This window comes from Dama dama, chromosome 9 (genome assembly GCF_033118175.1).
Source record: "Dama dama isolate Ldn47 chromosome 9, ASM3311817v1, whole genome shotgun sequence".
Lineage (NCBI taxonomy): Eukaryota > Metazoa > Chordata > Mammalia > Artiodactyla > Cervidae > Dama > Dama dama.
In genome coordinates this window covers 84,242,613-84,268,812 of record NC_083689.1, presented here as the reverse complement: position 1 = coordinate 84,268,812, position 26,200 = coordinate 84,242,613, and the positions used below count along the sequence as shown (strand labels likewise).

Below are 26,200 nucleotides of genomic sequence, written 5' to 3'. Positions count from 1 at the left end.
GAAAGTCAGGCATGTCAAAAGTCTTCATGCTGTTGTTAATGAAAAGAATATAACTGAAAATCAAATATGTCTTAGTGGTTTGATGCTCTCAAATAGAATATGCCAATCAGATGTGGGTGGAAAATAGAAATAAGTGCCAGGTAGTTAATGTTTTCATTCCTGCTCTGTTCCTGTGAGCTTAAGATGTCAGCATTTCAGGAAAAGTACATTGTAGTTGGAAGAGTTACACAGTGAGGTTTCTTTCTGAGTTTGTACCTAAACTTAGTATATTTGCAAGGTGGTGATGGAGTCACTTAGTCGTGTCCGACTCTTTGCGACCCCATGGACCATAGCCCACCAGGCTTCTCCGTCCATGGGCTTTTCCAGGCAAGAGTACTGGAGTGGGCTGCCATTTCCTTCTCCAGGGGATCTTCCCGGCCTCGGGATCTAACCCGGGTCTCCCACATTGTAGACAGACACTTTACCGACTAAGCCACCAGGGAAGGTAGCCTAGTGATAATGAGATGCTTAGATAGCACCACTGATTCAATGGACATGAATCTGAGCAAACTCTGGGAGATAGTGAAGAACAAGGAAGCCTGGCCTGCTGCAGCTCAGAGACATGGCTTAGCAACTGAACAACAAGCAGTGATTATGACTTATATCTGAATTACTGTATTTTAATGAATCCATTTTTCTTTTTAGAAAGAACCATTCAGTTTTTAATATCCTCCTTCCATTGCATTCTTTTTTTTTACCCCCCATAATTTATTTACTTATTTTTGCCTGTGCTGGGTTTTTGTTGCTGCAAGTGAGGGCTACCCTCTAGTTAAGATGTGCAAGCTTCTCATTGCGCTAACTTCTCTCATTGCAGGGCACAAGGTCTAGGTGCACAGGCTTCAGTAGTTGCATCTCCTGGGCTCTAAAGCACAGGTTCAGTAGTTGTGGCATGGACTTTTATAGTTGTTCTGCAGCATGTGGGATATTCTCAGATCAGGGATTGAGAACCTGTGTCTTCTGCATTAGCAGGCAGATTCTTTACCACTGAGCCACCAGGGAAGCCCCCAATGAATCCATGTTTTAAAATGCATTTCAAGGCCATTAAACGTTTATCAGCAATAATAATTTAGACTGATCAGAGCATAAGCAGTATAATAATTATATCATTTATCAATTAATACTTTTAAAAACTCCAGAAACCCTAGTTCTCCCTAACTTAAAGTTCTTCAAGAGTCATCTCTAGTTTCATCTCTTCCAAAGAAGTCTTCCCTGTACCTTAAGTTTTCTTCTTCTCCCTTTAGGTCTATTTGGACATCTGTAGTCCAGTCCAGGTATATGCCACCACTGTCCCTTTTGTGTAGAAAACAACAGTAAGATATTGCTTATAATTCTCCCTTCTCTAGGCAGAGTTCTTAAAAGTAGAGACTAGGTCTTTTAATCTCTACATCACAGTGTCAGAGTTAGCACTTAAGTGAATGAGTGTCTGGATATACAAAGTCATGTAAAACATGCTCATTGTATTCAAGGACTTTACAGTCCAATGGGGGAGAGTATTAAATAAGTAAATTTTATGTGTCATCTGCTAAGACATAGAGAGACATGTGCGGTAGAAAGAACATGAGCTTTAGACTAAACCAAACAGGGTCAGAATCATGCCCAGCTACCATCCTTTACTTGATCAACCTGAGGAAGTTTATCTTCATTTCTTCCTCTGTTGATGTGTTAAGTGACTTACAGATATTCTCATTTAATGTTCACAAACCCTGCAAAGTAGGACCTATTTATTGCATATATTTTATAATTAAATTGAGTACCAGAGAAAGGGTGTGAAATAGTTTATTAAATAGTTTATTTCCTCTTGTAGCTGAGAAATTGTTTAGGGACAGAGAAAATAATTGTCACTGGGAACTGCTAGAGGGCATCCTCAAGGAGATAACACTCTGACCTGTGTATTAAGGAGTGACTGAGGATTAGAGAAGGAGTCATTAGCTAGAGCTGGGAAAACATTCTCTAGCCTTTAGAAAGATAAAGGGTGAGGTAGTTAAGGACACAAAGAACATGAAGTTGAATAGTTGCCTGGGGAGTGCAAGAAATTGAAGTTAATCAGTGAAGAGATGAGACTAGAAAGCTTGAGGCCAGATCTTGAAGTGTTTTCAAGGCCTTTATATTTTGATAATGTTTGTGTACCTAATAAAGACTTTGAGCAAGGGAAAGAATGGAGTGCACTTTAGAAAACCAACTGGTAACAATGGAGAGGATATATTTACATGTTGTTGTTTAGTTGATAAGGCATGTCTCACTCTTTGTGACCCCATGAACTCCAGCACACCAGGCTTCGCTGTCCTTCACCATCTCCCAGAGTTTGCTCAAACTCATGTCCATTGAGTCACTGATGCCATCCAACCTTCTCACCCTTTGTCACCCCCTTCTCCTCTTGCCGTCAAGCTTTGCCAGCATCTGGGTCTTTTCCAATGAGTTGGCTTTTCTCATCAGGTGGCCAAAGTATTAGACCCTCAGCTTCAGCATCAGTCCTTACAACGAATCTTCAGGGTTCATTTCCTTTAGTACTGACTGGTTTGATCTCCTTGCTGTTCAAGGGACTCTCAAGAGTCTTCTCCAACACCACAATTCAAAAGCATCAATTCTTCGGCCCTCTGTCTTCCTTAGGATCCAACTCTCACATCTGTAGATGACTACTGGAAAAACCGTAGCTTTGACTGTACAAACCTTTATTGGCTAAGTGATGTCTCTGCCTTTTAATATACTCTCTAGTTTTTTCATAGTTTTTCTTCCAAGGAGCAGGCATCTTTTGATTTTATCATCCACTGTGATTTTGGAGCCCAAGAAAATAAAATCTTACTGTTTCCATTGTTTTCCTATCTGTTTGCCATGAAGTGATGGGACCGAATACCATGATCTTAGTTTTTGAATACTGAGTTTTAAGCCAGCTTTTTCACTCTCTTCTTTCACCTTTATCAAGAGACTCTATAGTTCCTCTTCCCTTTCTGCCATTAGGTTAGTATTGTCTCCATATCTGAGGTTGTTGATATTTCTCTTGGCAGTCCAGCTGATCAGTCTGAGTGATTTCAGCTTGTTATTCACCCAGCCCACCATTTCACATTGTACTCTGCATATAAGTTAAATAAGCAGGGTGACAATATACACCCTTGTCATACTCCTTTCCCAATTTTGAACAAGCCCTTTGTTCCATTTTTAGTTCTAACTGTTGCTTCTTGACCTGCATACAGATTTCTCAGGAGGCAGGTAAGGTGGTCTGGTATTCCCATCTTTTGAAGATTTTTCCAGTTTGTCGTGATCCACACAAAGGCTTTAGCATAGGCAATGAAACAGAATTCGATTTTTTTTTTTTAATTCCCTTGCTTTCTCTTTGAGCCAGTGAATGTTGGCTATTTGATCTCTGGTTCCTCTACCTTTTCTAAATCCAACTTGTACATCTGGAAATTCTTGGTTCATGTACTGCTAAAGCCTGTCTTGAAGGATTTTGAGTATTACCTTGCTAGCATGTGAAATGAATGCAGTTGTCTGGTAGTTTGAACAGTCTTTGCCATTGTCCTTCTTTGGGATTGGAATGAAAACTTTTTTCCAGTCCTCTGGCCACCTCTGAGTTTTCCATATTTGCTGACATATCGATGCATTTAACAGCATCATCTTTCAGATTTTGAAATAGCTCACGTGGAATTCCATCACTTCCACTAGCTTTGTTCACATGAATGTTTCCTAAGGCCCACTTGACTTCAGCTCCAGGATATCTGGCTCTAGGTGAGAGACCACACCCTCATGGTTATCTGAGTCATTAAGATCTTTTTTATATAGTTTTTCTGGGTATTCTTGCCACCTCTTCTTGATCTCTTCTGCTTCTGTTAGGTCCTTGTAATTTCTGTCCTTTATTGTGCCCATCTTTGCATGAAATGTTCCCTTAATATCTCCTATTTTCTTGAAGAGATCTCTAGGCTTTCCCATTCTATTGTTTTCTTCTATTTCTTTCCATTGTTCACCTAAAAAGGTTTTCTCATCTCTCCTTGCTATTGTCTGGAACTCTGTGTTCATTTGTGTATATCTTTCCCTTTATTTTTCTCAGCTATTTTTAAGGCCTTCTCAGACAACTACTTTGCCTTCTTGGATTTCTTTTTCTTGGGGATGGCTTTGGTCACCACCTCCTGTGCAGTGTTACAAACCTCCGTCCATGGTGCTTCAGGCACTCTGTCTACCAGATCTAACCCCTTGAATCTATTCATCACCTCCATTGTATAATCATAAGGGATTTGATTTAAGTCATACCTGAATGGTCTGATGGTTTTCCCTGCTTTTTTCAATTTAATCCTGAATTTTGCAGTAAGGAGCTCATGATCTGCGCCACAGTCAGCTCCAGGTCTTAATTTTGCTATCTGTAAAGAAGATTAAAATCTGAGAAACTAGAAACAAATACAATGATCTTACATGATTGAATGACTGCCCTCTTGACAAGTTTAAGTAGGTTGAAAGATAAAAATAAGAAAATCGTTATAAGGTGCTTAGTAAGGAGTGGTGAAGTACAAGTCCAGTTTAGATGATTGGAAGAAAATATTTTTTAAGCACCAACTCTGCCATGTGTTTTACATATGATGTTTTATTAAAATCTTACATTATTGGCCACTGTACATATGAAGAAAAAGGTGCAGAATTGTTAAGTGTCTTCCCCAAGACCACATTGCTTATAAGTAGTGAAGGTCACATTTAAACTTAACAGCTCCACTTGTCACCAAATCTTAGGCCCTTTTTGTTATACAACAATGCAGTTAATCCCACAGGGAATTCAAGAGGAAAAGCAACATTTGTATGCCTCAGTGTGGGTTGCTCGCAAGATCATAATTCTGTAGCTACTATTACTTCTGCACCTTCAATACAAATGACATCACAGTAGAAAGGCAGGTTATCTTCTTAGTATTATAGTTTTGACTGCATAAATATATGAGGAATTTCCACGAGCTACACTTTGAAAACCTCTGCATTAGGCTAATAGGTAGGTATCTGAAGTGGATGCTGGTCTTCTGTAGCATAGTGGCTTGTAACTCTAACTGCAAGTAAAAACTCCCAGGGAGCTTTGGCAAATTCTGTGCCCGCAGTGAGTGAGTGAGTGCGGGAGTGAAAGTCGCTCAGTCGTGTCTGACTCTGTGTGACCCCGTGGACTGTAGCCCGCCAGGCTCTCCTCTGTTCATGGGATTCTCCAGGCAAGAATACTGGAGTAGGTTGCCGTTCCCTTCTGCAGGGGATCTTCCCAAATCAGGGACTGAGCCCAGCTCTCTTGGTTTATCTTCTGTTAGTTTTGCTTCCTTTTGGTCTTCACCCTACTGGAGCCTGGGAGCTGTGCATATGTGTTAACAACATCTACCATACCTCTTCACTTTAGCTTAGGCTGGATGTGAAGAGCCAAAACAGGAAAACACTTAAGGAGACCTGAGACTCTCACAGAGCAATAAATTAGAGCTGCTGTTTCTTTTAGCTTTGCTTTCCTGTTCTTTATTATTTATTTTTTAAATGTAATCTCTCCTTTTATCAACCTTCATCATTTCATACTGTAAGAAAGTGAAATCACTAAAGGCAAATAACCTTATGAATCTGCTGAGTGTGAAGAGAAAAGGCCATGGTACAGATGAGTGGATTAGGAGGGAGACACCTAACTCTAGGTTTACAGTTGGCAAAAACTCAGGCTTTATTGTACAATAAGTATCATTATATGTTACACAATGACTGGGTACTGATTGCTTGCAGTGACATAAGCATAAGCAATCCTTCAAAACCAAGTATAAATATAACAGAAAAGCAACATGGAAAAATTCAGAAATGTCCAACTATTGCTATTTCTTGGGTGAAACTGCTGATCAGTAGTTGGATTCCCCAACAAAAGGTGAGAACAAGAGAATTTTAGAAAGCAATTTTAAAGAAATGAAAGCCATGCAAAATGCATTGCAGTCCTTCATTATATAGCTCATAAGTATGAAAAATAGAATTCTAGGCTGTTAATTAATTCATAATTCTGGAAAATATTTTTCCATGCAGTGAATCTCTTAACAATAGCTGTTACACAGTCTCCCTCACTCTCTTTATGAGAGACCCTTATCACCAAGTCTTCCCTGGATAGTCTCTGTGCCACCATTTGCTTCCTGCTGCTTCACAAGCCACTCTTAACCTACCTCTGGAAACTATGTATAAAATCATGTAATTTGTGCTAATGATATTAGCATTTACACATCAAACCAATATATATTTAACCAAGATAATCCTTTAAACCATGATCATGATTAGAAAGTGACATTACATCAATATTACAGACAACTATTTTTCCCATGCACTATGGAATATTTTTTCCTTAGAAAGATTCACCTCTTCCCAGAAATAGGCAAAGTTCAGTGCAAAAGAGTAACAGTAAAGTGTTCATTAAGCCATCAGAACAGATCACCTTGTTTTCAAGATAATAACTCCACCTTAGTTTCAAGTGCATCAGTGTACTAACCTAAAGGATTTTTACCTGTAAACAGTTTACACAGCAAAAGTGCTGGGAGGAAGTCTTACAAGCAAAACCAGGGCTGGCTATGTAAGAGATCTATTAAAAATGACTTAGTGATTTTAACTGATCAAAAATCATGTTAACTCTATAGAATGGGAATTTAAGTTTAGAGTAAATACAGTGTCTTCTGAATATAGTCAACAAGCAACAAAGCCAGAGCCCATAGTTAAAGGTTTCCAGACCCTGCAGAAGGAATCTACTGTACTGCATGGATATCTGCCCATGCCACAGAGTTTAGTCCAAATTTCTGGGTGTTGATTATTTTTTTAAACCTCCAGGTAAAGTGAGTAGCCAGAGTTCATACCCTGCGTGCCTTCATTTATTTGCAAGTTTTTCCATTTTGTCATTCTTAGTCTTAACTATTTGCATGATCAGAATTTTTTTTTCATAACAGAATTTGCACTTTTCCTTCAGACTACTTTCTCTTATAAATGATAAGGACATGTGAAGCATTTACATCAGTTTTCTTAAGTCTACTGTTTGTCATAGTTACATGCATGCTTCCTCTTGGTAATAACTGTGACACTTTTGTTGCTTCATATTTAGATGTGAGATGTCTATAAAATAGCTCAAAATAGACAGCACAAATACACTGTAGGTCCAGTGAAAACAGGCACAAATGACCACCAATGTTGCCAGTGGAGAACAGAGTTGAAGTGAAAAAGAAATTGTTAATATTCCTGTATGTTATTAGAAGTATTTTCTAATATAAGACTTAATCTTGAGGAAATGGGGTGTTGTATGTGTTTGCACATTCACATACTGTCTTACATTTATCCCTCTATTTCCATGTTTTCCATTTTAAGAGATAATAGTGTTTCATATGAATTTATAATAGAAACTAGTTAGGAAATGCTGACCTGACCTAGATTTGTAAATGATAAAATGCTGACCTACTTTTCCAGTGCTGTATAATTTCTATCACAATTAGGTCAGAAATATCATTTCTGGGTTTCGTTTCACTCCCAGAGAGGGATCAAGAACTTTAGTTTTGCATGAGAACAATAGGTATTGAAATTAGTAAAATAGTTAGTGTTTAGAGTTTTAAAAATTTAAGTTTGATTCTCAGTCATACTGTAAGAATTAATATGTTAATAAAAATGTATTCCCCATGTAGGAGGCAGTCAACATTTGAAGCTCCCAGACAGTGTTATGCATAAAGAAGGCCCTTAATCAATAGACTGGTTAAGTAAATTGTGTTGATAATCCTAAAAATAAATAAGCTCCATGGAACTCAAGAGATCCAGGGCTAATGAATATACTGGAGGCTTAGCCAAAGTCTTTTCTGCAGAATAAGTACAGTTAGCAAGCAACCAGTCATTTAGCAGTCTTGGACAGAGCACTGTTTAGCATATTAATATGTGTATTTCTTTAGCGTTTTTCATTGTTTCTTTCTTTGTACTATTCTAATGCCTGCATCGTTTCCCCTTTTTTTTACTTCTGTTCCTAATGTTTTGGGTTTTTTGGGTTTTTCTTAGCATAGAAGTATTTTTATTTATGTATCTAAAAACAAAACACTTAACGTTGAAGTCTTGCCCTTATATCCATGCTTAGTATAGTTTTAACATTCAGGAATGACTCCGAAAATAACAAATTATATCTTTATGGATAAAATGACAGAAATTGAACATGAAATAAATACTCCTAACTTTTCAAATCAACTTGAGAATAGAGAATTTTAAAGAGACATGTCAACATTAGAGGTAATTTCATTTTGGATGCTAACCTTTGCATTGACCAGTCTCTATCCTTTATTGATAAACAGTTCAATCTAATGTGACCAAATGAAAGTCTGGGTTATTTTTATTATTTCATTGCCCAATAAATTGCCATCTACTTCAGAGTAATTATGCAAAGTGACTGATTCATCAAGTTTATTTCCTTCTAGTTTGATAAATTAATTTAGTGCAGTGATTTGAAGCACATCAGAAGCTCTAGTTAGCTGTGAGTAGCATGATGGGTCTGGAGTGTGGAGGAATAGTAAAAAGGGGCCTTTGGGGGGGAAAAAAAGTTGAGATATTCATTGCCAGTTTTAGAAGAACAAGCACAACTCTGTTAATAATGGACAGGGTGGGACTCCTATATTCCAGGATCCCAAAGGTTACCATTCTGATTGTATCAGGTTGTGCTCCAGAAGTTGCTACAGGCAGCCCTGAGTCTAGGGAATGTTACTGGATACCTCTTTATAAAAAGGAATTGTTTGTAGGTGTGGTGGACAGAATGCACTTCTCTGCAACCCCCTTTAAAAAAAAAAAAAAGAAACTGAATATGTTATCTTATTTGACACAAGGGACTTTGCATGTGTGATTAAGAGTTTTGGAATGGGAAGATTATTTCTTGAATTATGGGGTGACAGGGCAGTTTAATCACAAGAATCCTTGTGAGAGGGAGGCAAGAGGGCCATAATCACAAAAGAAGTTGTCAAGGTCAGAGTGATGAGTGGCTCACTAAGCCAAGGAATCAGGCATCCTTTAGAAACTTGAAAAGGCAAGAAAAACAGATTATTTCCTCAAGCCTCCAGAAGGAGCAAGTTCTATTGTATTTTGTAATTCCTTAATTCCAGTGTGTGTGATTTAATGTTTAATAGTGAGCTAAATTTATTAGACTGAGCAGTGTGCCATTGTATAACTCCCTGGCGTTGGCACAGGGTGTCCTTGATGAAAATTAGATAAACCTTAGATTTGAGGGTCTAGAACTTTCTACCAGCCAGTTTGCCTGCTGCCTCAGGCATCCAGAACTCTTAAGGATATATCTCTTACAAATTAAGTGGACTCAGAAGACACTGTACCATATGCAAGCACCTCAAGGATGACTGCTCAATAGAAGTTCTCTGAATTCTGGTTAGTGATACAAGATTTGGATGCTGAAAAGAAATTACCTCAGACCTTTATTTTACCCTGTAGCCCTGACCCTTAGCACAAACATATGTTTCTTCATTCTGAATTTTGCAAAATATCATTGATAAGTAAATGCAAAGCTGTGTGTGGAGGTTTCTCTTAAATAGTTAAGACATTCAGCAGTCTAACCTATATTTTTTTAATAACATGCATTGTTAAGTGTGCTCTTGCATTTGTTAAAATGTTTATTATTTGCAGTTGTGTTCACGTTCCTGTTCATTCAGTATTTTTTCAGTGACTGCTGTGTACTATTTAATAAGCACAGGAGATAGATAAGAACCTCCATAAAATAGAGGAAACAGTTATTGGGCAATCTGGTGGGTGACAGGTATGTGTGTAACACATAAATGTACAAAGATCCAGCCTCTGTTTGGTGTGGAGAGTGGGGTGGACACAGGGAGGACTTCACAGAGGAGGTGATTCTTGAGACCAGAAGGTTGAAAAAAACATATAGCATGTACAAAAACATAGTGTACCTTGAAAAACGCATGATTTAAAGGATCTGAAGAAACAAGAACACAGTAAGTGAATTATACTTCCCTTTCCACCTTTTTTAATCATCTTTCCCTCTATTTTGTGATTAAATATGCTTGCTTTCTTCTTAGCATCCTCCCTTCCCTTCAATAACACTTTCCTATTGAAAACCTCAATTACTTATCTACAGAACAGTAACATCTGTTTCCTTTAACTCTGAGACTAAAATTTTGTATCAGCTGACAACAGATGCTAAGTATTAAGAGGAGTGCTTAGGTAGGCTAGGCAGTGGTAGACTAACCTCTGTGAGTTTGAAACACTCTTGACCAGAGTCTAAGTACATCTAAAAGACTTTACCACCTAAGATTATTTGTTTAAATTTTAGGATCTATAAATTCCAGGAACAAAGTTGTATGTATTATATAGTACATACTAGTAAGTGGTTTTCATTTGTTAATGATTTCCCACAGTAATATATGTATACACACCCCACTTCTTTAATAATGGTATGTTTTTAAGTGCTTCTTAAAAATCTTTTATGATAAAAAATTTAAACATGTAAGGTAGAAAGAAAAGTATAGTGAAGTCACATATACTCAACATTTCATCATCAACTCCACACCTCCCACTACACACACACTGGGTTATTTAGAAACCAGTCCCAGACATATTATTTAAGTACATTTCTTTAACAAGATATTCAGGGATTAAAGTATAGATTGCAAAATCATGAATTTAGATACTCTATTAGGAAGATAATAAATCTTTTCAAATTTCTTTTCCATCCACTTTACTAAGTAAATCCTTTGCTTAGTACAGAAAGTCTGCTCATTATTCCCTGAACATGCAAATTCCTGATTCTTTGGGGATGTTTCCCATGCTTTTGTCTCTTATGGAGCCTGCTCTGTATTCTTTGCCATTTGATTATGTCCTTTCAGGCTTGACTCAATTCCTTGAAAGCCTCTCCTGACTTTTCTTTGTGAAAATAGCTGTTTTTTTTTTTTTTTTGGTCAGCATTGCTCAGTTATTTACATATGTTAGAAGTTGCTATTTCGTTTTTAAAATCTGTGTCCTATTCTCTTTCATTTATAACTGCTGTATGCCTTATCTCACATATAAAATTAGGATATTAATAACATCCACATCAAATATGAGGATGAAAAAGGTCATCCAAAACAAGAATTTAGTGAATATCAGTGAATTCTTGTTGTTAGCTATTCACAGGAAAGGAACTATGCTGTGTACTTTCTTTTTCATTTTTATTTTATATTGGGGTGTAGTTGGTTTACAATGTTGTGTTAATTTCAGGTGTATAGCAAAGTGATTCAGTTATACATGTACATATTTCCATTCTTTTGCAGGTACTTTGTTATGTAGGTTATTATAGGATATTGGGTAGAGTTCCTTGTACTAAACAGTAGGTCCTTGTTGATTATTTTATGTTTATTTTAATCCTAAGCTCCTAAATTATCCCTTGCCCCAATCTTTCCCCTTTGGTAGCCATAAGTTTGTTCTCAAAGTCTGTGAATCTGCTTCTGGTTTGTAAGTTCCTTTGTATCATTTTTTTAGATTCCACATACAAGTGATATCATACAGTGTTTGACTTTCTCTAGCTTCATTTAGTATGACAATCTGTTTAAGTCCATCCAGGTTGCTGCAAATGGCATTATTTCATTCTTTTTATGGCTGAGTAATATTCCATTGTGCATTTGTACTCGCCTTCTTTATTCATTTCTTTGTCAATGGACATTTAGGTTGTTTTCCTGTCTTGGCTATTATAAATAGTGCAGTGATGAACATTGGGATGTATATGGTTTTCTCCAGATATATGCTCAGGAATGGGATTACTGGAACGTATGATGGTTCTATTTTTAGTTTTTTAAGGAAACTCCTCACTATTCTCCATAGTGCCTGTTCCAGTTTACATTCCCACCAATAGTGTAGGAAGGTTCTGTTTTCTCCACATCCTCTCCAGTATTTATTGTTTGTAGACTTCTTTATAATGGCCATTTTGACCATGTGAGGAGACCTCACTAGCTTTGATTTACATTTTTCTAATAATTAGCAATGTTGGGTATCCTTCATGTGCTTTTTGGCACATGTCTTCTTTGGAGAAATGTCTGCTTAGATCTTCTGCCCATTTTTTGATTGCATTGTTTGTTTTTTTATATTGAACTCTGTGAGCTGTTGGTATATTTTGGAGATTAAGCCCTTGTTGGTCACTTTGTTTGCAAATATTTTCTCCCATTCTGTGCATTGTTTTTTTTTTTTGTTTTGTTTTGTTTTTTTTCTTTGCTGTGCAAAAGCTTTTAGTTTAATTAGGTCCCGTTTGTTTGTTTTCATTACATTACTATAGGAGAGGGATCCAATAACAAAAAAACAGTGTGTTGCAATTTATGTCAGAGTGTTCTGCCTGTGTTTTCCTCTAGGAGTTTGATTGTATCCAGTCTTAAATCTAGATCTTTAAACCATTTGAGTTTATTTTTGTTTATGGTATTCTAATATCATTCTTTTACTTGTAGCTGTCCATCTTTCCCAGCACCACTTATTGAAGAGACTGTCTTTTCTGCATTGTGTATTCTTGGCTCCTTTGTCATAGATTAATTGGCCATAGGTGCAGTGGTATATTTCTTGGCTTCCTACCCTCTTTCTTTGATCTATATTTCTGTTTTTGTGCCAGTAACAAGTTTTGATTTCTACCGATTTGTAGCATAGCCTGCAAAGACCCTGATGCTGGGAGGGATTGGGGACAGGAGGAGAAGGGGACGACAGAGGATGAGATGGCTGGATGGCATCACCGACTTGATGGACATGAGTTTGAGTAAACTCCGAGAGCTGGTGATGGACAGGGAGGCCTGGCGTGCTGCGGTTCATGGGGTCGCAAAGAGTTGGACGCGACTGGACTGAACTGACTGAAGTCACGGAATGTGATTTGTCCACTTCTGTTTCTCTTTCCATGATTGCTTTTGGCTATTCAGGGTCCTTTGAGTTTCCATACAAATTATACAGTTTTGTGTTCTAGTTCTATGAAAAATGCCATTCATAAGTTGATAGGGATTGCATTGAATATGTAGATTGACTTCCGTAGGATAGTCAGAGTGCATATCTTTTCTATCCTTAATTTGATTTATTGCTAAGTATTTTACTCTTTTTGATGCAATGGTAGAGGGAACTGTTTGTTTATTTCCCTTTCTGATCTTTCAGAATGAAAGGAATTGTTGTGTATTAATTCTTTATCCTGCAACCTTGTTGAATTCATTGATGATCTCTAGTACTCTTCTCATAGCCTCTTTGTGATTTTCTATGTGTAATACCGTGTCATCTGCAAACAGTGACACATCACATATTTTCCAGTCTGGATTCCTTTTATTTCTTTTTTTTCTCTGATTGTCGTGGCTAGGACTTCCAAAACTATGTTTAATAAAAGTGGCGAGACTGAACTTCTTGTCTTGTTCCTGATCTTGGAGGAAATGCTTTTAGCATTTCACCATTGAATATAATGTTACCTGTAGGTTTGACATATATGTCCTTTATTATGTTGAGGTATTTGCCCTCTATGTCCACTTTCTGGAAAGTTTTTATCAGAAATAGATGTATAATTTGTTGAAAGCTTTTTGTGCACCTATTACATGATCCTCTGGTTTTTATTCTTCAGCTTGTTAGTGTCACACTAATTTGGGAATATATATAATTCCTTACATCCTTGAAATCCACTTGGTCACAGTGTATGATCCTTTTAATGTGTTGTTGAATTTGGTTTACTAGTATTCTGTTGAGGATTTTTGAGTCTGTGCATGAATGATAATGGCCTATAGTTTTGTGTGTGTGTGTGTAGTATCTTTGTCTTGTTTTGGTATCAGAGTGAGTGAAAGTGAAGGTCGCTGTCCAACTCTTTGCAACCCCATGGACTATACAGTTCATGGAATTCTCCAGGCCAGAATAGTGGAGTGGGTAGCCTTTCCCTTCTCCAGGGGATCTTCCCAACCCAGGCATCAAACCCAGGTCTCCCACATTACAGGTGGATTAGCAGCTGAGCCACAAGGGAAGCCCAAGAGTACTGGTGTGGGCAGCCTTATCCCTTCTCCAGTGGATCTTTCCAGCCCAGGAGCTGAACTGGGGTCTCCTGCACTTCAGATGGATTCTTTACCAACTAAGCTATCGGGGAAGCCCATCAGAGTGATGGCGACCTCATAGAATGAGTTTGGGAGGATACTTTCCTCTGCAATATTTCAGAATAGTTTCAGAAGGATAGGTGTTAACTCTTCTGTAAATGTTTGATAGAATTTGCCTATAAAGCCATTTGGTCCTAGACTTTTGTTTATTGGGAGTTTTTTAATAACAGTTTCAATTTAATTACTTGTGTTTGGTCTGTTCATATTTTCTATTACATTTCTTCCTAGTTCAGTCTTGGAAGGTTATATCTTTTTTAAGTCTTTGTCCTTTTCTTCCAGGTTGTCCATTTTATTGGTATATAGTTGTTCATAGTAGTCTCTTATGATCCCTTGTATTCAGCCTTCTTTATGGTCCAGCTTTCACATCTGTACGTGACTACTGGAAAAACAAAGTGATGTTTCTGCTTTTAATAAGCCATCTAGGTTTGTCAGACCTAGGTAGAAGCAGTAACAGATTTCCTCTTCTTGGGCTCTAAAATCACTGTGGGTGGTGACTGCAGCTATGAAATCAAAAGATGATTGCTTCTTAGCAGGAAAGTTATGACAAACCTAGACAGTGTTGAAAAGCATCAGAGGATGAGATGGCTGGATGGCATCATCAATGCAGTAGACATGAACTTGGACAAACTCTGGGAGATGCTGAAGGACACGGAGGCCTGGTGTGCTGCAACCCATGAGGTCGTGAAGAGTTGGACACGACGGGGCAACTGAATAAAAACAGCTAGGTTTGTCATAGCTTTTCTTCCAAGGAGCAAGTGTCTTTTTAATTTTGTGGCTGCAGTCACCGTACACAGTGGTTTTGGAGCCCAAGAAAATGAAGCCTGTCACTGTTCCCACTTTTTCCCCATCTGTTTGCCATTAAATGATGGGACTGTATGCCATCATCTTACTTTTTTGGATGTTGAGTTTTAAGCCAGCTTTTTCACTCTCTTTCACCTTCATCAAGAGGCTCTAGTTCTTCTTCATTTTTTCCCATTAGTGTGACATCATTTGCAAATCTAATGATGTGTTCTCCCGGCAATTTTGAGTCCAGCTTGTGCTTCATCTGCCCCGAATTTCACATGATGTGAACATTTCACATTTCCCTGTCCTTCCCTGTCTCCCAAAATTTGCTTAAATTCATGTCCATTGAGTCAGTGATGCTATCTTACCATCTCATCCTCTGATGCCTTCTTCTCCTTTTGCCTTCAGTCTTTCCCAGCATCAGGGTGTTTTCTAGTGAGTCAGCTCTTTGCATCAGGTAGCCAAAGTATTGGAGCTTAAGCATCAGTCCTTTCAATGAATATTCAGGGTTGATTTCCTTTCAGATTGACTGGATTTTATCTCCTTGAAGTCCACAGGACTCTCAAGAGTCTTCTCCAGCACCACAATTCAAAAGCATCAATTCATGTGAATGTATGGCAAAACCACCACAATATTGTAATTAGCCTCCAATTAAAAGAAAAAGAAAAAAAAAAAAAAGCATCAATTCTTTGGCATTCAGCTTTCTTTATGGCCTAACTCTCACATCCTTACATGACTACTGGAAAAATCATAGCTATGACTATACAAGCCTTTGTTTGCAAAATGATGTCTGTGCTTTTTAATACAATATCTAGGTCTGTTATAGCTTTCCTTTCAAGGAGCAAGTGTCTTCTAATTTCTTGGCTGCAGTCACCATCAGCAGTGATTTTGGAACCCAAGAAGATAAAATCTGTCACTGTTTCCGCTTTTTCCCCTTCAATTTGCCATTGAGTGATGGGACTGGATGCCACAGTTTTTTCTGAATACTGAGTTTTAAGCCAGCTTTTTTACTCTCCTCAAGAGGCTCTTTAGTTCCTCTTCACTTTTTGCCATTAGAGGGATATCATCTGAATATCTGAGGTTGTTGATATTTCTCCTGGCACTCTTGATTCAAGCTTGTCATTCATCCAGCCTGGTATGTCACATGATGTACTCTGCATGTAAGTTAAATAAACAGAGTGATATTGTATAGCGTTTTTGTACTCTTTTCTCAGTTTTGAACCAGTCAGTTGTTCCGTGTAGAATTCTACCTGTTGCTTCTTCTCCTACATACAGATGTTTCAGGAGACAGCTAAGGTGGTCTGGTATTCTCAGCTCTTTAAGAATTTTCCAGTTTGTTGTGATCCACACAGTCAAAGACTTTAGCGTAGTCAATGAAATAGAAGTAGATGATTTTCTGGAATTCCCTTACTTTTTTTATGATTCAACAAATTTTGGCAGTTTGATTTCTGGTTCCTCTGCCTTTTCTAAACCTAGCTTGTACATCTGGAAATTCTTGGTTCACATACTGCTGAAGCCTAGCTTGAAGAATTTTGAGCATTACCTTGCTAGCATGTGAAATGAGCGCAATTATATCATAGTTTGAACATTCTTTGGAATTAGAATGAAAACTGACCTTTTCTGGTCCTGTGGCCAGTGCTGACTTTCAAAATTTGCTGACATATTGAGTGCAGCACTTTAACAGCATCATCTTTTAGGATTTGAAATGCCTCAACTGGAATTCCATTACCTCCACTAGCTTTGTTTGTAGTAGGTTTTCTGAGGCCCACTTGACTTTACTCTCTAGAATGTCTGGCTATAGGTCAGTGACCATACCATTGTGGTTATCTGGGTTATTAAGACCTTTTTAATACGGTTCTTCTGTACATTCTTGCCACCTCTTAATCTCTTCTGCTGCTTTTTTCGTCCTTACCATTTCTTTCCTTGGTTGTGCCCATCCTTGCATGAAATGTTCCCTTGATATCTCTAATATTCTTAAAGAGATCTTCAGACTTTCCCATTCTGTTGCTTTCCTCTATTTCTTTGCATTGTTCACTAAAAAAGTCTTTCTTATCTCTCCTTGCTATTCTGGAACTCTGCATTCAGTTGGGTATATCTTTCCCTTTCTCCTTTGCCTTTCACTTCTCTTTTCTCATTTTTATTATGTTTTACATTACATATATAAGTGATATCATATGATATTTGTCTTTCTCTGACTTAAACGTTGCTTAGTGTAATGTACTCCAGGTATTTTTGTTTTGCTGCAAATGTGTATGTGTCACATCTTCTTAAACCAATCCTCTGTTGATAGGCACTTGGATAGTTTTCACCACTTGGCTAATATACAGTGCTACTATGAAAGTGAGGTCTTTTGAAATTGTAGTTTTCATATTTTCCTGATATATGCCAAGGAGTAGGATTGCTGGATCACATGGTAGGTCTGTTTTTCCTTTTTAAAGGAACCTTCATACTGTTTTCCATAGTGGCTGCACCAATTTACATTCCCAGAAACTATATAAGAGGGCATCCTTTTCTTCACACCCTCTCCAACATTTGTTATTTGTAGACTTTCTGATGAGAGTTATCCTGACCAGTGTGAGGTAATACATGATACATCATTGTGGTTTTGGTTTGCATCTCTCTAATAATTAACCTTGTTAAGCATTTTTTAATGTACCTATTGGCCATCTGAATGTACCTATTTGGAGAGATGCTGGATCATTGAAAAAGCAAAAGTTCCAGAAAAACATCTATTTCTGCTTTATTGACAAATGCCAAAGCTTTGGACTGTGTGGATCACAATAAACTGTGGAAAATTCTGAAAGACATGGGAATACCAGACCACCTGACCTGCCTCTTAAGAAACCTGTATGCAGGTCAGGAAGCAACACTTAGAACTGGACATGGAACAACAGACTGGTTCCAAATAGAGTTCTTCAAGGCTGTATATTGTCACCCTGCTTATTTAACTTCTGTGCAGAGTACATCATTAGAAACGCTGGGCTGGAGGAAGCACAAGCTGGAATCAAGATTGCTGGGAGAAATATCAATAACCTCAGATATGCAGATGACACCACCCTTATGGCAGAAAGTGAAGAACTAAAGAGCCTCTTAATGAAAGTGAAAGAGGAGAATGAAAAAGTTGGCTTAAAGCCCAACATTCAGAAAACTAAGATCATGGCATCCGGCCCCATCACTTCATAGCAAATAGATGGGGAAACAGTGGCTGACTTTATTTTTGGGGGCTTCAAAATCACTGCCGATGGTGATTGCAGCCATGAAATTAAAAGATGCTTACTCCTTGGAAGCAAAGTTATGACCAACCTAGACAGCATATTAAAAAGCAGACATTATTCTGTCAACAAAGGTCCATCTAGTCAAGGCTATGATTTTTCCAGTAGTCATGTATGAATGTCAGAGTTGGACTATAAAGAAAGCCGAGCACTGAAGAATTGATGCTTTTGAACTGTGGTGTTGGAGAAGACTCTTGAGAGTCCCTTGGATTGCAAGGAGATCCAACCAGTCAATCTTAAAGGACATCAGCCCTGGGTGTTATTGGAAGAACTGATGATGAAGCTGAAACTCCAATATTTTGGCCCCCTCATGCGAAGAGCTGACTCATTTGAAAAGCCCCTGATGTTGGGAGAGATTGAGGGCAGGAGAAGGGGACGACAGAGGATGAGATGGTTGGATGGCATCACCGACTCAATGGACATGAGTTTGAGTAAACTCCGGAAGTTGGTGATGGACAGGGAGGCCTGGCGTGCTGCAGTTCATGGGGTCACAAAGAGTCAGACACGACTGAACTGAACTGTTTAGCATTTTTTTGATTGAGTTGTGTGTTTTTTCACTTGAATTGTGTGAGCTGTTTGTATATTTTTTGTATTAACCCCTTGTAGGTCTCACCCAGTGCAAATACTTTCTCCCATTCCATAGGTTGTCTTTTTGTTTTATTGATAGTTTCCTTAGCTGTGCAAAAGTGTTTAAGTTTGATTAGGTCCCATTTGCTTGTTTTGCTTTTATTTCTTTTGCCTTGTGAAACTGATCTTAAAAATATACTGCTACAATTTATGTCTGAGAATATTTTGCCTGGGTTCTCTTTTTATGGTGTCATGTCTTATTTATATTTAAGTCTTTAATCCACTTTGAGTTTATTTTTGTCTATGGTGTGAGGGAGTGTTCAATTTCAATTTCATTGATTTTTGTATAGCTGTCCAGCATTCCCAACAACACTTGTTGAAGAGATTGTTTTTTCTCCATTATATATTCTCACTTCCTTTGTCATCAGTAAATTGACTGTGGATGTATGGGTTTATTACTGGGTTCTCTATTCTGTCCATTGAACAAATGTCTATTTTTGTAATGATAGGATGCTGTTTTGATTATTGTAGCTTTGTGTATTCTTGTCTGAAGTCTGAAAGGGTTTAGGCTTCCAGCTTTGTCCTTTGTCCTTAGGATTGCTTTGCAAATTCTGAGTCTTATGTGGTTCCTTGTAAATTTTAGGGTTATTGTTACTAGTTCTGTGAAAACTGTCACTGGTGTTTTGAAATGGATTCCATTAAATCTATAGATTGCTTTGGGTAGCATGGCTATTTTAACAATGTTAATTCTTCCAACCCAAGAGCATGTGATATCTTTCCATTTCTTTGAGTTGTCTTTAGTTTCCTTTAGCAGTGTTTTATAGTCTTCAGCATATAAGTTTTTCAGTGACTTGGATAAATTTATTCCTAGCCTTTATTTGGGGGAGGGAGGATGCAATTTTAAACAGGATTGTTTTTTACTTTCTCTTTCTGATAGTTCATTGTTAGTGTAAAGAAATGCAACTGACTTCTGTATATTAAACTTGGATCCTGCTACCATGCTGAATTTATTTACTAGTTCTAACAGTTTCTGTATGGAGACTTTAGGGTTCTTTGTCATCTGCAAACAGAGATAGTTTTACTTCTTCCCTTCCGTTTTGAATGCCCTTTATTTCTTTTCTTTGTCTGATTGCTGTAAGTAGGGTTTTCAACACTGTTGAATAGAATTGGTAAGAGTGAGCATCCTTCCCTTGTTCCTGAATTTAGTAGGAAGGCTTTCAGCTTCTCAGCATTGAGAATTGTTGCCTGTGAGTTTGTCCTAAATATATTTTATTGTGTTGAGATGTTTCCTCTATATCTAGTTTTATAGTTTTTATTATGGAAGGATGTTGCATTTTGTTTGAATTCATTTTCTGTGTTTATTGAGGTGATCATGTGATTTTTATTCTTCAGTTTGCTCACACTGAGTGATTTTTGAATATTGAAAAACCTTTGCATCCTTGGGATAAATCCCACTTGCTCATGGTGTTCAGTCCTTTTAATGTATGTTGGATTCATTTTGCTAATATTTTGAGTATTTTTGTATCTATATTCATCAAAGATATTGGTTTGTTATTTTCTTTTTTTGTAGTGTCTTTGTCTGGCTTTGGTATCAAGGTGATAGTGGTGTCATGGAATGAATTTGGTAGCATTCTGTCCTTTTCAGCTTTGGAACTAATTTTAGAAGCATAGATTTAAGTGCTTCCTTGTATGTTTGGTAGACTTTCTCAGTGAAGCTGCCTAGTCCTGGGCTTTTGTTTGCAAAGAGAATTTTTATTACAGGTTTTCTTTCACTTGATCAGTCTGTTCAAGTTATGTTCACTCCATTTCGGCAGGCTTTGTGTTTCTATAAACTAATCCATTTCTTCTGGGTTGTCCAATTCGTTGATATATAATTGTTTATATTTTTATGATTTTCTTATATTTCTGTGGTATCAGTTGTAATTTCTTCTTTTCCATTTCTTTTTTTTTTTTCTTCCATTTCTTATTTTGTTTATTTAGGCCCTCTCTCTTTTCTTGATAAACCTGGCTAGATTTTGTAGATTATGTTTGACTTTTCAAAAACCTTGCTCTTAATTTTACTGATCTTTTCTACTGTATTGTTTTTAATCTCTATTTTATTGTCTTCTGATCTTTATTATTTCCTTCCTTTAGGTGACTGGGGTTTGTTTGTTCTTCTTCTGATTGTTTTAGGTGGCAATTAGGTTATTTGTTAGAGATTTTTCCTATTTGTTGAGGAAGACCTGTGCTTCTATGCACTTTATTCTTAGAACTGCTTTTGCTGCATTCCATAGATTTTGTAAGGGTGTGTTTTCATTTGGGGGCTGCCCTGGTGGCTCAGTGATAAAGAATCCACATGCCAATGCAGAAGACACTAGTTTGATCCCTGAATTGGGACGATCCTCTAGAGAAGGAAATAGCAACCCACTCCAGTATTCTTGCCTGGAAAATCCCATGAACAGAGGAACCTGGCAGACTACAGTCTATGGGGCTTCAAAGAGCCAGACACAACTTAGTGACTGAGCATACACGTTTTCCTTGTCATTTGTTTCAAGGTATTTTTTTTTTTCTTTTACTTCATCATTGTAGCACGTTGTTTAGTCTTCATATGTTTGTTCTTTTCCTTTTTTTCCTCCCCCCTGTGGTTGATGTCTACTTTCACACCATTGTGGTCAGAAAAGATGCTTAAGATAATTTCTGTGCTCTTAAATTTGTTAAGGCTTGTTTTGTGATCTTGTATGTGGTCTGTCCTAGAGAATGTTCCATGTGTGCTTGTTTAAAAAAAAAAAAGTATGTTCTGATTTTTGGAGATGTAGTGTCTTGTAGATATCAAGTCCCACTGGTCTGATGTGTCATATAGGGTATCTGTTTCTTTACTGATTTTCTGTCTGAAAGATCTGACCATTGATGTATATATGTAATTAGTATAAGACCCTCTGGTTGTTTTTATCCATTTATTATTATATAATGTCCTTCCTGCCTTTCTTTATGGACTTTAAGTCTCCTTTGTCTAATATGAATACTGCTACCACCAATTTCTTATCATTTCCAATTCCATGAAATATCTTTTTCCATCTACTAACTTTCAATCTGTATGTTCTTAACCCTGAAAGTGAGTCTTTTGTAGGTAGCATATTGTAGTGTCTTATTTTTCATCTAATCTGCCTCTCTTTGTCTTTAGATCAGGTCATTTAGTCCATTTACATTTAAAGTAGTTCTTGATGAATGTGTACTTATTGCCATTTTCAACCTTGTTTTCCAGATGCTTTTGTACTTTGTTGATTTCTTCTTCTTGTTTTTTTCTTTTGTGGTTTGTTGGTTTTCTTTTGTATTATGCTTAATTTCCCTTTGTTTGATTTTTGTGAATCTAGTGTATATTTTTGATTTGTGGTGAACCAGGTTTTTAAGTATATTGACACATAACTATGTCTACTTGCATTTTATCATTTTTTTCTTGTTTTTAATCAATGTACTGGCTTATTTAAATGATCTTAATCCTTTTATATGCTTGCCTTCCCTATTGTAATTTCCCCTTTCCTATTAAGTCTTGCTTCTTTTCTCTTTAGAGAAAACCTTTCAATATTTCTTCTAAGGTAGGTTTAGAATTGCTGTATTCTTTTAATTTTTGCTTGTCTGAGAAATTCTTTATCTTTCTATTCTAAATGATAATCTTGCAGGGTTTAGTATGTTGTAGATTTTTCTCTTTCAGAGCTTTTTGAGTATGTCATGCTTCTGGCCTACAGAGTTTCTGCAGAGAATTCAGCTGATAGCCTTATGGTGTTTCTCTTGAATATGACTCTTTGGTTTTCTCTTGCTACTTTTAGACTTCTGTCTTTGTCTTTAATTTTTGCCATTTTAACTATGATATGTGTTGATGTGGATCTGTTTGCTTTCATCTTTTAGGGGACCCTCTGTGCTTCCTGTACCTGAGTATCTATTTCTTTCTTTTGGTTTGGGAAGTTTTTAGCCCTGATTTACTCAGTCCCCTTTTATTTCTCTTCTTCTTGGACCCCTGAATTGTGAATGTTGTTACAGTTAATGATACACCAGATGGACTTCTCTGAAGGCTCAGTGGTAAAGAATCCACCTACTGATGCAGGAGATGCAGGTTTGATCCCTGGATCAGGAACATTGACTGGAGAAAGATTTGGCAACCTGGTATTGTTACGTGGGGAATCCCACGGACAGAGGAGCCTAGTGGGCTACAATCAGTGGGGATCGCAAGAGAGTTGGACGTCATTAGTGACTAAATGACAACAACAACACAATGACACAGCAGAGGTCTTTTGTTTATATTTTTAGAATTTTTTTCTTCAGCTGTTCTGATTGAGTGATTGCCATCATTCTGTTCTCCAGATCACTTATTTGTTCTTCTCTGTAATTTAGTCTGTTGTTGATTGCATCTAGATTGGCTCTTATCTTAGCAATTGTATTGTCTACCTTTGATTGGTTCATGCTTATAGTTGCTAGTTCCTTGTTACAATGATCTGAATTTCTATCAGTTATCTTTTTTAATTCCTATAACATTTTTCTTCCTTTTTGAACTGAGAGTCTGGGAGACTGGTGAGGGCTGTTTTATTTCTTTCAGGGGAATTTCTCTTGTTCTTTTAAATCTGAGTAGTTCCTCTGCTTTTTCATCTTTCTTAACTTCATTCTGTCTCTATGAATTTAAGAAAAACAGTTCTCTACTATGGATTTGAAGGTGTGTTTTTAATATGGGAGCATCCCTGTATAGTCTGTGTGAGTGCAATATTTTTGACAGCTGCAGTTCTGCCCATAAGCAGCCCAAAATTGCTTCTCTTTTTCCATTGTGTTTTTCCCAGATATAGTGCTAAGCTGTAGGCTGTGGTGCAGAGTGGACTGTTGCTGGGGGCCAGGGCACTGTGGCTGCGTGAAAAGATGATTGTGCTGTTTCCTGGGACCTCAACTGCCTCTGTGGCAGGCCTCTCTCAGGACCTGTCGACCTCAGATCCAACTGCAAGCAGAGGTGGGAAGTGGGTGGACCTGGAGCACCGAGTACTCCTCCACAGGGGCTCTCTACTGGAGACATGCCTTTCTGTGCATATCACAGTCCACCAAGTACCACTGCCAAAACCCAGACCCACCCGCCCACTGCTTTCCCCTTTACCCCCACCTCCACTTGAGGGTGCTTCAGACTGATCTCAGGTGGCTTCAGCCTGTAGCAGCTTGAAGCAGGGCTTGAGTTCCCACCCAGAGACTGAGGCCAGGGTGTGGCAGTGAGAACACCAGTCCTAGCCATTAGACCAGTGGTCAGTGACAAGGCCCTGGCCCTTCAGCTTTGCAGAAAAGAATGCCCACAGAGTTGGAAAGTAGTGAAACAAGTAAAGTATTTATTAAAAGGGGAAAAAAAAAGAGTACAGTATGTGTGGATAGACACACGGGCAGACTTCAGAGAGTTGCTGAGTCACATCCTCATGGCAGTTTGAATTACTTTTATGGGGTAATTTCTTCGGGTTTCTTTTGGCCAGTCATTTTGATTTGCCTGGTTCACAGTCTATATTTGGTATATCTCAGGATCCTCCCATGTATGAGCACACATCTCTTAGCCAAGATGACTTCTACCAAAAAGGCAGATGGGTAGAATATCCCTTGACATCACTCCTGCTTTGACCTCCAGGGAGCCTTTCTGCAGGAATGTGGTCGAGGAGGTCTCATGACTCCCTAAATGACAAATGAATGAGAAGCTGAATGAGAAATATGTGGTCTGGGCAGGGCCCAGCCTCCTCCCTTATTTGTGTTGCTATTCTCCTCTTGGAGTTTCAGTCCATAGGCAGTGAATCTCTAGTTGCTTTACTCTGGTGGGTGCCCGTCTTCCTCCTGCCTTGGGACTGTGGGCTCTGTAGCTAGACCAGGAACACAGTTTAGACCCTGAGAGCTGGCTCCTTGCAGCTATTAATAGATGGAGTCCTCCTGCAGAGCATATCTGCCAAGATTCACTGCTTAGCTGCTGTACATATTTGTAGCCCAACCTGATTCACACTCTGACTGGGAATGTGGTGAGGTGCAGCCATCAGCACCAGTCTGTCTCCACCCTGATTGTTAGCGGGCCAGCATGCGCACATTCCGATCAAGTCTAGGCCCCTGAGACCCCTCTGTCTGTCCCAGCAGGCAAGGATGCTTCCCAAGCCTACCTGGGTAGACCCTTTCTCCTTTACACATGCTTACCAGAGGCATCTTGATGTCCCATCTTGATGCTTTTTTTCTTCCCTGTCCTACCTGGTTACATGGAGATCTTTCTTGCAGCTTTTTTATATAGGAGATCTGCCTATTTCCAGTTGGTTTTCTGTGAGAATTATTCCACATGTTCATGTGTTTTGTTGGTGAAGGTGAGTTTCACATCCTACTACTCCACCATCTTGATTCCCCTCAGGAAGAACTTCTGAGTCTACTAAGTAAACATATTGTTGGCTGCTGTGTGAGACTGATATATTTTAGCAACCTGTGTATATAATAGAAAAGTTGTTCTTTATTGTATGTACAGTAGTATTCCTCTACTTTTAAAAAATTGTTTTATTTATTCCACCATCTCTGATCGGGCTCCCACTGTGTGACTGATGGATAGTTAGGTGCTGGAGATTCAGTTTGTCTACTCTTTAGGGATGCTGCTGCTACACTATGATAAATGTGTAACAGTTTTATTTAAGAACAGATTCTTGTGTTAAATTTTTTATCTTAATAACTTTAAGTATCAGCAGTGAATGAGCAAGTACTTTTTTTCACCAAAACCTAATTGACAGCTATCAGTCAATGCATGGAACATGACTACTTAAAGCATTCTTATTCTAAAAGAATTTCAGAATTGAAAAATCTTGAGCCAGCATTGAGTCTGTCTCCCCATTCTCCGCCTAGTTTTACTGATGTGAAACAGAGATTTAGAGAGGTCAGTATTCAACTGAGGTTACATAGCCAGCTTACTTGCAGAGCTTGGAGACCGTATGTTCTGCCTAGTAGTAGTCTGGAATCCTAGGACATCTGTATTAATTATTGGTTCGGCTTAGGTGAGCTGTTTTGGATTTGAAACATTTTGGGTGGTATTTTTAAGTTCTTGAATTTAGAATTTTTGTTGCATCTTTTGAATTCTTTAGCCCAAAGAATGGAGAAGAGGGTATGCTCTCAAAATACCTTGTGATTTTGCTTTTAAGGCTTCCCTAGTGGCTCAGATGGTAAAGGGTCTGCCAGCAATGCGGGAGACCCGGGTTCGATCCCTGGGTTGGGAAGATCCCCTGGAGAAGGAAATGGCAACCCACTCCAGAACTCTTGCCTGGAAAGTTCCATGGACAGAAGAGCTTGGTAGACTACAGTCCAAGGGGTCAGAAAGAGTTGGACATGACTGAGCAACTTCACTTTCTTTTTGCTGTTAAAAAGTGTTCTCAGACATGTCATTCTGTTTGCCTTTTTGAAGAAAAAAATATGATTCTTAATATGGAATTGTCTGACATTTTTTTACCTATGCAGTTTATCTTGTGACATTAATTTTTCTTTTTCTCTTTT

The 26,200-nt window shown here is 38.0% G+C and overlaps 1 protein-coding gene and 1 long non-coding RNA gene across 2 annotated transcripts in view; both read left to right on the top strand.

The window, feature by feature from the left end:
* Window positions 1-26,200, top strand: part of TMEM167A (transmembrane protein 167A) — a 39,727-nt gene that overhangs the window by 1,754 nt on the left and 11,773 nt on the right. The window lies entirely within an intron of this gene.
* On the top strand, window positions 8,332-26,191 carry LOC133062661 (uncharacterized). The gene is made up of 3 exons (XR_009694226.1): window positions 8,332-9,962; window positions 23,512-23,675; window positions 24,953-26,191. It is a non-coding gene; the product is annotated as an uncharacterized LOC133062661 (long non-coding RNA).